This window comes from Hyla sarda, unplaced genomic scaffold, assembly GCF_029499605.1.
Source record: "Hyla sarda isolate aHylSar1 unplaced genomic scaffold, aHylSar1.hap1 scaffold_2636, whole genome shotgun sequence".
Lineage (NCBI taxonomy): Eukaryota > Metazoa > Chordata > Amphibia > Anura > Hylidae > Hyla > Hyla sarda.
The window spans coordinates 24528-34720 of record NW_026609328.1 but is presented as its reverse complement, the minus strand read 5'-3'; the positions used below and the strand labels follow the sequence as shown (position 1 = coordinate 34720).

Sequence of the window (10193 nt, the reverse complement as noted above, 5' to 3'; positions counted from 1 at the left end):
AGCAGATGGGAGACACTGGGGGATATTTTCTAAGGATTTTACTGATTTTCCTGTCTGAATTTGTCGCACAGAAAGTTGCAGGCCAAATATGTGTGACATTTCTGCGACTTTAGCTTCTAGAGCATTTTTACAACATTATTCATAGGTGCTGAATACATAAAAAGCGACTGTTCAGCGACAGACAAGTCGCATCGGCTGAAAGTAGGCCAGAATGTCAGTCCATGTTGGAGCAGGTTTAGATACAGTCTAAAGCCTAGATCTCAAAGTCTGTGCACAGAATTTAGCAAGGGCCTCGCACCTTCTGATGCATCAGGTAGGTGCACAATAGCATAGCCTAACCCTCTTGTACTTTGGTCTATATTGTTGCGGGACATAGACAGCCCCAGCTGATGACCAATCCATTAGTGCAATGGATGGCTGGAAGCATTTGTCTTTGCCTTTGCAAATACCACAGAAGCAATGCATGGTCAATGTACAGCAATGACACACCTGTGTGAACAGCCAGGAGACCCCCCCCCCCCCCATGTTATGTTACATAGTACATAGTTAGTACGGTCGAAAAAAGACATATGTCCATCACGTTCAACCAGGGAATTAAGGGGTAGGGGTTGTGGCGCGATATTGGGAAGGGATGAGATTTTATATTTCTTCATAAGCATTAATCTTATTTTGTCAATTAGGAACATTCAGCACCCACCCGCTATCAAGGCAGCTGCCTATCATGTCATGCCCTACCTGCACAGGTGTGCTGGCTACTCAAATGATCCAATTAAGGAGGCCATTTAGTCAGCAGCAGCAGAAGTCCTGTGCCTGGACGCTCCAACAGGGGCCAGGACACAAGCAGAAGCAGAAGCAGCAGAAGCAGCAGCAGCACCACCTTTTGTTTTTTGGCTGCAGCAGCAGCAAGGCCCACAGGGCTGGCTAGCTGGCTAGCCAGCAAGCAGGTAGCAATGGAAAGTAGGAATCTTTCTTTTTAACCCTGTAAGGGGTGGTGCACTGTACCCGAAGATACTGCCATATCGGGTCAATGCATAGGGCGACGGAAGCAAGCTTCGAAATCGGCCCCCGTTCTCAAAAATCCATTTAATATATGGTCCCCAGATAGGGGACGTATCAGATATTAAACTGATAAGAACAGATACTACACTTGATCTTAGCCAAAAGGCCGAGAAGCGATAACCGTGAAAGGGCGGGCCCAACAAGGTCCCCTTCATGGGCACTATCACTGCTTGCTGTCAGGGAGGCTGCCAGGACAATTTTCCATGCACACTCTGGGCTGGGGGGCAGTCAACCACCAGTACACACAGCAGAACCTAAACCCATACCATTATTGCTAAGCAGCAAGACAGGGGCCCATTGCACTCCCACGGGGCCTTTTTAAATGCAATCCATAACCCGGATTTGCCAGGAACCCTTCTTACTCCTCCTACTTGCATGTGACCTGGGCTTAGGATCTGCATAGGAAACACACACACAAGCACACACCTACCTTTGTTGCCTGCAGATGCCTCCTTGGCTGTCCCCAAACGGTATCAAACCAACACCCACGGAAGCTGTAAGCATAGAGGACATGCCTGCACCCCATTGGACTTACCTGTGTGGGTTAAATCCGGGTTATTTGACAACCTATGGCGGTGATGGTTTCTGCTCAGGCAGAGCAGTGCTGATGCTCCTCATAAAGCTGTCGCTGCTGTGAAGGTTCTAGGTGACATCACAAATCCCTTTGGTTACATACACAACAAAGCTGGGTTGTTGTTGTTTACACTCTGCAAGGCCTGTGGAAGTGAGTGACATCATAGCACTGTAGTTCTAGAGGGTTCAAGATGGATGCAACAATCTCCTGTTGCTTCTATGAAGGCCGTAATAGACGACATCACCAAACAGCTCCATAGTCACATACACAGCAAAGGAGAGATGTTGTTTACACCTAGTGATGTCAGTGGTATTGAGTGACATCACAGCACAGTGCTAAGGCTCCTGGGCCTGGACACAGCAGCGGCTGCAATATCTCAACGGAGAATACGTTTATATCTATATGTGTGTGTGCGCATATATATATATATATATATATATATATATATATATATATATAATATATATATATATATATATTTCTCCGCCGAAATCACTTTTAAACCCATTTCCACCTTTTTTTCCCTTCTCTTCCTCTTACTTTTTTTTCACGTTTTTTTACGTTTTTCTCCTTTTCGCCTCTTTTCTGGGCGTATTATTCTTCTTTTTTCTTCTTTTTTTTTCGTTCTAATGCATACCCCATCAGTGCAGCAATGCTTATTCAATACCGCCAGCAGATGGAGACACTGGGGGATAATTTTCTAAGGATTTATACTGATTTTTCCTGTCTGAATTTGTCGCACAGAAAGTTGCAGGCCAAAATATGTGTGACATTTCTGCGACTTTAGCTTCTAGAGCATTTTTTACAACATTATACATAGGTGCTGAATACATAAAAAGCGACTGTTCAGCGACAGACAAGTCGCATCGCTGAAAGTAGGCCAGAATGTCAGTCCCATGTTGGAGCAGGTTTAGATACAGTCTAAAGCATAGATCTCAAAGTCTGTGCACAGAATTTAGCAAGGGCCTCGCACCTTCTGATGCATTCAGGTAGGTGCACAATAGCATAGCCTAACCCTCTGTACTTTGGTCTATATTGATGCGGGACATAGACAGCCAGCTGATGACCATCCATTAGTGCAATGGATGGCTGGAAGCATTTGTCTTTGCCTTTGCAATACCACAGAAGCAATGCATGGTCAATGTACAGCAATGACACACCTGTGTGAACAGCCAGGAGACCCCCCCCCCCCCCATGTTATGTTACATAGTTACATAGTTAGTACGGGTCGAAAAAAAGACATATGTCCATCACGTTCAACCAGGGAATTAAGGGGTTAGGGGGTGTGGCGCGATATTGGGGAAGGGATGAGATTTATATTTCTTCATAAGCATTAATCTTAATTTGTCAATTAGGAACATTCAGCACCCACCCGCTATCAAGGCAGCTGCCTATCATGTCATGCCCTACCTGCACAGGTGTGCTGGCTACTCAAATGATCCAATTAAGGAGGCCATTTAGTCAGCAGCAGCAGAAGTCCTGTGCCTTGGACGCTCCACAGGGGCCAGACACAAGCAGAAGCAGAAGCAGCAGAGAAGCAGCAGCAGCACCACCTTTTGTTTTTTGGCTGCAGCAAGCAGCAAGGCCCACAGGGCTGGCCTAGCTGGCTAGCCAGCAAGCAGGTAGCAATGAAAGTAGGAATCTTTCTTTTTAACCCTGTAAGGGGGTGGTGCACTGTACCCGAAGATACTGCCATATCGGGTCAATGCATAGGGCGACGGAAGCAAGCTTCGAAATCGGCCCCCGTTCTCAAAAATCCATTTAATATATGGTCCCCAGATAGGGACGTATCAGATATTAAACTGATAAGACAGATACTACACTTGATCTTAGCCAAAAGGCCGAGAAGCGATAACCGTGAAAGGGGCGGGCCAACAAGGTCCCCTTCATGGGCACTATCACTGCTTGCTGTCAGGGAGGCTGCCAGACAATTTTCCATGCACACTCTGGGCTGGGGGGCAGTCAACCACCAGTACACACAGCAGAACCTAAACCCATACATTATTGCTAAGCAGCAAGACAGGGGCCCATTGCACTCCCACTGGGGCCTTTTAAATGCAATCCATAACCCGGATTTGCCAGGAACCCCTTCTTACTCCTCCTACTTGCATGTGACACTGGGCTTAGGATCTGCATAGGAAACACACACACAAGCACACACCTACCTTTGTTGCCTGCAGATGCCTCCTTGGCTGTCCCCAAACGGTATCAAACAACACCCACGGGAAGCTGTAAGCATAGAGGACATGCCTGCACCCCATTGGACTTACCTGTGTGGGTTAAATCCGGGTTATTTGACAACCTATGGCGGTGATGGTTCTGCTCAGGCAGAGCAGTGCTGATGCTCCTCATAAAGCTGTCGCTGCTGTGAGAGGTCTAGGTGACATCACATAATCCCTTTGGTTACATACACAACAAAGCTGGGTTGTTGTTGTTTACACTCTGCAAGGCCTGTGGAAGTGAGTGACATCATAGCACTGTAGTTCTGAGGGTTCAAGATGGATGCAACAATCTCCTGTTGCTTCTATGAAGGCCGTAATAGACGACATCACCAACCAGCTCCATAGTCACATACACAGCAAAGGAGAGATGATTGTTTACACCTAGTGATGTCAGTGGTATTGAGTGACATCACAGCACAGTGCTAAGGCTCCTGGGCCTGGACACAGCAGCGGCTGCAATATCTCAACGGAGAATACGTTTATATCTATATGTGTGTGTGCGCATATATATATATATTATATATATATATATATATATATATATATATATATATATATATATATTTCTCCGCCGAAATCACTTTTAAACCATTTCCACCTTTTTTTCCCTTCTCTTCCTCTTACTTTTTTTTCACGTTTTTTTACGTTTTTCTCCTTTTCGCCTCTTTTCTGGGCGTATTATTCTTCTTTTTCTTCTTTTTTTTCGTCTAATGCATACCCCATCAGTGCAGCAATGCTTATTCAATACCGCCAGCAGATGGAGACACTGGGGGATAATTTTCTAAGGATTTATACTGATTTTTCCTGTCTGAATTTGTCGCACAGAAAGTTGCAGGCCAAATATGTGTGACATTTCTGCGACTTTAGCTTCTAGAGCATTTTTTACAACATTATACATAGGTGCTGAATACATAAAAAGCGACTGTTTCAGCGACAGACAAGTCGCATCGGCTGAAAGTAGGCCAGAATGTCAGTCCATGTTGGAGCAGGTTTAGATACAGTCTAAAGCATAGATCTCAAAGTCTGTGCACAGAATTTAGCAAGGGCCTCGCACCTTCTGATGCATCAGGTAGGTGCACAATAGCATAGGCCTAACCCTCTGTACTTTGGTCTATATTGATGCGGGACATAGACAGCCAGCTGATGACCAATCCATTAGTGCAATGGATGGCTGGAAGCATTTGTCTTTGCCTTTGCAATACCACAGAAGCAATGCATGGTCAATGTACAGCAATGACACACCTGTGTGAACAGCCAGGAGACCCCCCCCCCCCCCCCATGTATGTTACATAGTTACATAGTTAGTACGGTCGAAAAAAGACATATGTCCATCACGTTCACCAGGGAATTAAGGGGTAGGGGTGTGGCGCGATATTGGGGAAGGGATGAGATTTTATATTTCTTCATAAGCATTAATCTTATTTTGTCAATTAGGAACATTCAGCACCCACCCGCTATCAAGGCAGCTGCCCTATCATGTCCATGCCCTACCTGCACAGGTGTGCTGGCTACTCAAATGATCCAATTAAGGAGGCCATTTAGTCAGCAGCAGCAGAAGTCCTGTGCCTGACGCTCCAACAGGGCCAGACACAAGCAGAAGCAGAAGCAGCAGAAGCAGCAGCAGCACCACCCTTTTGTTTTTTTGGCTGCAGCAGCAGCAAGGCCCACAGGGCTGGCTAGCTGGCTAGCCAGCAAGCAGGTAGCAATGAAAGTAGGAATCTTTCTTTTTAACCCTGTAAGGGGGTGGTGCACTGTACCCGAAGATACTGCCATATCGGGTCAATGCATAGGGGCGACGGAAGCAAGCTTCGAAATCGGCCCCCGTTCTCAAAAATCCATTTAATATATGGTCCCCAGATAGGGGGACGTATCAGATATTAAACTGATAAGAACAGATACTACACTTGATCTTAGCCAAAAGGCCGAGAAGCGATAACCGTGAAAGGGGCGGGCCCCAACAAGGTCCCCTTCATGGGCACTATCACTGCTTGCTGTCAGGGAGGCTGCCAGACAATTTTCCATTGCACACTCTGGGCTGGGGGGCAGTCAACCACCAGTACACACAGCAGAACCTAAACCCATACCATTATTGCTAAGCAGCAAGACAGGGGCCCATTGCACTCCCACGGGGCCTTTTTAAATGCAATCCATAACCCGGATTTGCCAGGAACCCTTCTTACTCCTCCTACTTGCATGTGACACTGGGCCTTAGGATCTGCATAGGAAACACACACACAAGCACACACCCCTACCTTTGTTGCCTGCAGATGCCTCCTTGGCTGTCCCCAAACGGTATCAAACCAACACCAGGGAAGCTGTAAGCATAGAGGACATGCCTGCACCCCCATTGGACTTACCTGTGTGGGTAAATCCGGGTTATTTGACAACCTATGGCGTGTGATGGTTCTGCTCAGGCAGAGCAGTGCTGATGCTCCTCATAAAGCTGTCGCTGCTGTGAAGGTTCTAGGTGACATCACAAATCCCTTTGGTTACATACACAACAAAGCTGGGTTGTTCGTTTGTTTACACTCTGCAAGGCCTGTGGAAGTGAGTGACATCATAGCACTGTAGTTCTGAGGGTTCAAGATGGATGCAACAAATCTCCTGTTGCTTCTATGAAGGCCGTAATAGACGACATCACCAAACAGCTCCATAGTCACATACACAGCAAAGGAGAGATGTTGTTTTACACCTAGTGATGTCAGTGGTATTGAGTGACATCACAGCACCAGTGCTAAGGCTCCTGGGCCTGGACACAGCAGCGGCTGCAATATCTCAACGGAGAATACGTTTATATCTATATGTGTGTGTGCGCGCTATATATATATATATATATATATATATATATATATATATATATATATATATATATATATATTTCTCGCCGAAATCACTTTTAAACCCATTTCCACCTTTTTTTCCCTTCTCTTCCTCTTACTTTTTTTTCACGTTTTTTTTACGTTTTCTCCTTTTCGCCTCTTTCTGGGCGTATTATTCTTCTTTTTCTTCTTTTTTTTCGTCTAATGCATACCCCATCAGTGGCAGCAATGCTTATTCAATACCGCCAGCAGATGGAGACACTGGGGATAATTTTCTAAGGATTTATACTGATTTTTCCTGTCTGAATTTGTCGCACAGAAAGTTGCAGGCCAAATATGTGTGACATTTCTGCGACTTTAGCTTCTAGAGCATTTTTACAACATTATACATAGGTGCTGAATACATAAAAAGCGACTGTTCAGCGACAGACAAGTCGCATCGCTGAAAGTAGGGCCAGAATGTCAGTCCATGTTGGAGCAAGGCTTTAGATACAGTCTAAAGCATAGATCTCAAAGTCTGTGCACAGAATTTAGCAAGGGCCTCGCACCTTCTGATGCATCAGGTAGGTGCACAATAGCATAGCCTAACCTCTGTACTTTGGTCTATATTGATGCGGGACATAGACAGCCAGCTGATGACCAATCCATTAGTGCAATGGATGGCTGGAAGCATTTGTCTTTGCCTTTGCAATACCACAGAAGCAATGCATGGTCAATGTACAGCAATGACACACCTGTGTGAACAGCCAGGAGACCCCCCCCCCCCCCCCATGTTATGTTACATAGTTACATAGTTAGTACGGTCGAAAAAAGACATATGTCCATCACGTTCAACCAGGGAATTAAGGGGTAGGGGTGTGGCGCTATATTGGGGAAGGGATGAGATTTTATATTTCTTCATAAGCATTAATCTTATTTTGTCAATTAGGAACATTCAGCACCCACCCCGCTATCAAGGCAGCTGCCTATCATGTCATGCCCTACCTGCACAGGTGTGCTGGCTACTCAAATGATCCAATTAAGGAGGCCATTTAGTCAGCAGCAGCAGAAGTCCTGTGCCTGGACGCTCCAACAGGGGCCAGACACAAGCAGAAGCAGAAGCAGCAGAAGAAGCAGCAGCACCACCTTTTGTTTTTTGGCTGCAGCAGCAGCAAGGCCCACAGGGCTGGCTAGCTGGCTAGCCAGCAAGCAGGTAGCAATGAAAGTAGGGAATCTTTCTTTTTAACCCTGTAAGGGGGTGGTGCACTGTACCCGAAGATACTGCCATATCGGGGTCAATGCATAGGGCGACGGAAGCAAGCTTCGAAATCGGCCCCCGTTCTCAAAAATCCATTTAATATATGGTCCCCAGATAGGGGACGTATCAGATATTAAACTGATAAGAACAGATACTACACTTGATCTTAGCCAAAAGGCCGAGAAGCGATAACCGTGAAAGGGGGCGGGCCCAACAAGGTCCCCATTCATGGGCAACTATCACTGCTTGCTGTCAGGGAGGCTGCCAGACAATTTTCCATGCACACTCTGGGCTGGGGGGCAGTCAACCACCAGTACACACAGCAGAACCTAAACCCATACCATTATTGCTAAGCAGCAAGACAGGGGCCCACAGCAAGACAGGGGCCCATTGCACTCCCACGGGGCCTTTTTAAATGCAATCCATAACCCGGATTTGCCAGGAACCCTTCTTACTCCTCCTACTTGCATGTGACACTGGGCTTAGGATCTGCATAGGAAACACACACACAAGCACACACCTACCTTTGTTGCCTGCAGATGCCTCCTTGGCTGTCCCCAAACGGTATCAAACCAACACCCACGGGAAGCTGTAAGCATAGAGGACATGCCTGCACCCCATTGGACTTACCTGTGTGGGTTAAATCCGGGTTATTTGACAACCTATGGCGGTGATGGTTCTGCTCAGGCAGAGCAGTGCTGATGCTCCTCATAAAGCTGTCGCTGCTGTGAAGGTTCTAGGTGACATCACAAATCCCTTTGGTTACATACACAACAAAGCTGGGTTGTTGTTGTTTACACTCTGCAAGGCCTGTGGAAGTGAGTGACATCATAGCACTGTAGTTCTGAGGGTTCAAGATGGATGCAACAATCTCCTGTTGCTTCTATGAAGGCCGTAATAGACGACATCACCAAACAGCTCCATAGTCACATACACAGCAAAGGAGAGATGTTGTTTACACCTAGTGATGTCAGTGGTATTGAGTGACATCACAGCACAGTGCTAAGGCTCCTGGGCCTGGACACAGCAGCGGCTGCAATATCTCAACGGAGAATACGTTTATATCTATATGTGTGTGTGCGCATATATATATATATATATATATATATATATATATATATATATATATATATATATTTCTCCGCCGAAATCACTTTTAAACCCATTTCCACCTTTTTTTCCCTTCTCTTCCTCTTACTTTTTTTTCACGTTTTTTTACGTTTTTCTCCTTTTCGCCTCTTTTCTGGGCGTATTATTCTTCTTTTTCTTCTTTTTTTTCGTCTAATGCATACCCCATCAGTGCAGCAATGCTTATTCAATACCGCCAGCAGATGGAGACACTGGGGGATAATTTTCTAAGGATTTATACTGATTTTTCCTGTCTGAATTTGTCGCACAGAAAGTTGCAGGCCAAATATGTGTGACATTTCTGCGACTTTAGCTTCTAGAGCATTTTTACAACATTATACATAGGTGCTGAATACATAAAAAGCGACTGTTCAGCGACAGACAAGTCGCATCGGCTGAAAGTAGGCCAGAATGTCAGTCCATGTTGGAGCAGGTTTAGATACAGTCTAAAGCATAGATCTCAAAGTCTGTGCACAGAATTTAGCAAGGGCCTCGCACCTTCTGATGCATCAGGTAGGTGCACAATAGCATAGCCTAACCCTCTGTACTTTGGTCTATATTGATGCGGGACATAGACAGCCAGCTGATGACCAATCCATTAGTGCAATGGATGGCTGGAAGCATTTGTCTTTGCCTTTGCAATACCACAGAAGCAATGCATGGTCAATGTACAGCAATGACACACCTGTGTGAACAGCCAGGAGACCCCCCCCCCCCCCATGTTATGTTACATAGTTACATAGTTAGTACGGTCGAAAAAAGACATATGTCCATCACGTTCAACCAGGGAATTAAGGGGTAGGGGTGTGGCGCGATATTGGGGAAGGGATGAGATTTTATATTTCTTCATAAGCATTAATCTTATTTTGTCAATTAGGAACATTCAGCACCCACCCGCTATCAAGGCAGCTGCCTATCATGTCATGCCCTACCTGCACAGGTGTGCTGGCTACTCAAATGATCCAATTAAGGAGGCCATTTAGTCAGCAGCAGCAGAAGTCCTGTGCCTGGACGCTCCAACAGGGGCCAGACACAAGCAGAAGCAGAAGCAGCAGAAGCAGCAGCAGCACCACCTTTTGTTTTTTGGCTGCAGCAGCAGCAAGGCCCACAGGGCTGGCTAGCTGGCTAGCCAGCAAGCAGGTAGCAATGAAAGT

At 46.0% G+C, this 10193-nt stretch overlaps 4 non-coding genes across 4 annotated transcripts; all 4 read right to left on the bottom strand.

Annotated features, from left to right (window-relative positions):
- Positions 1-986: 986 nt before the first annotated feature.
- On the bottom strand, positions 987-1177 carry LOC130324346 (U2 spliceosomal RNA). The gene has a single exon (XR_008869367.1). It is a non-coding gene; the product is annotated as a U2 spliceosomal RNA (small nuclear RNA).
- Positions 1178-3297: 2120 nt separating this feature from the next.
- On the bottom strand, positions 3298-3486 carry LOC130324350 (U2 spliceosomal RNA). Its single transcript, XR_008869370.1, has one exon. It is a non-coding gene; the product is annotated as a U2 spliceosomal RNA (small nuclear RNA).
- A 2110-nt stretch (positions 3487-5596) lies between these two features.
- LOC130324347 (U2 spliceosomal RNA) lies at positions 5597-5789 on the bottom strand. Its single transcript, XR_008869368.1, has one exon. It is a non-coding gene; the product is annotated as a U2 spliceosomal RNA (small nuclear RNA).
- Positions 5790-7909: 2120 nt separating this feature from the next.
- On the bottom strand, positions 7910-8101 carry LOC130324348 (U2 spliceosomal RNA). Its single transcript, XR_008869369.1, has one exon. It is a non-coding gene; the product is annotated as a U2 spliceosomal RNA (small nuclear RNA).
- Between the last annotated feature and the right edge of the window lie 2092 nt (positions 8102-10193).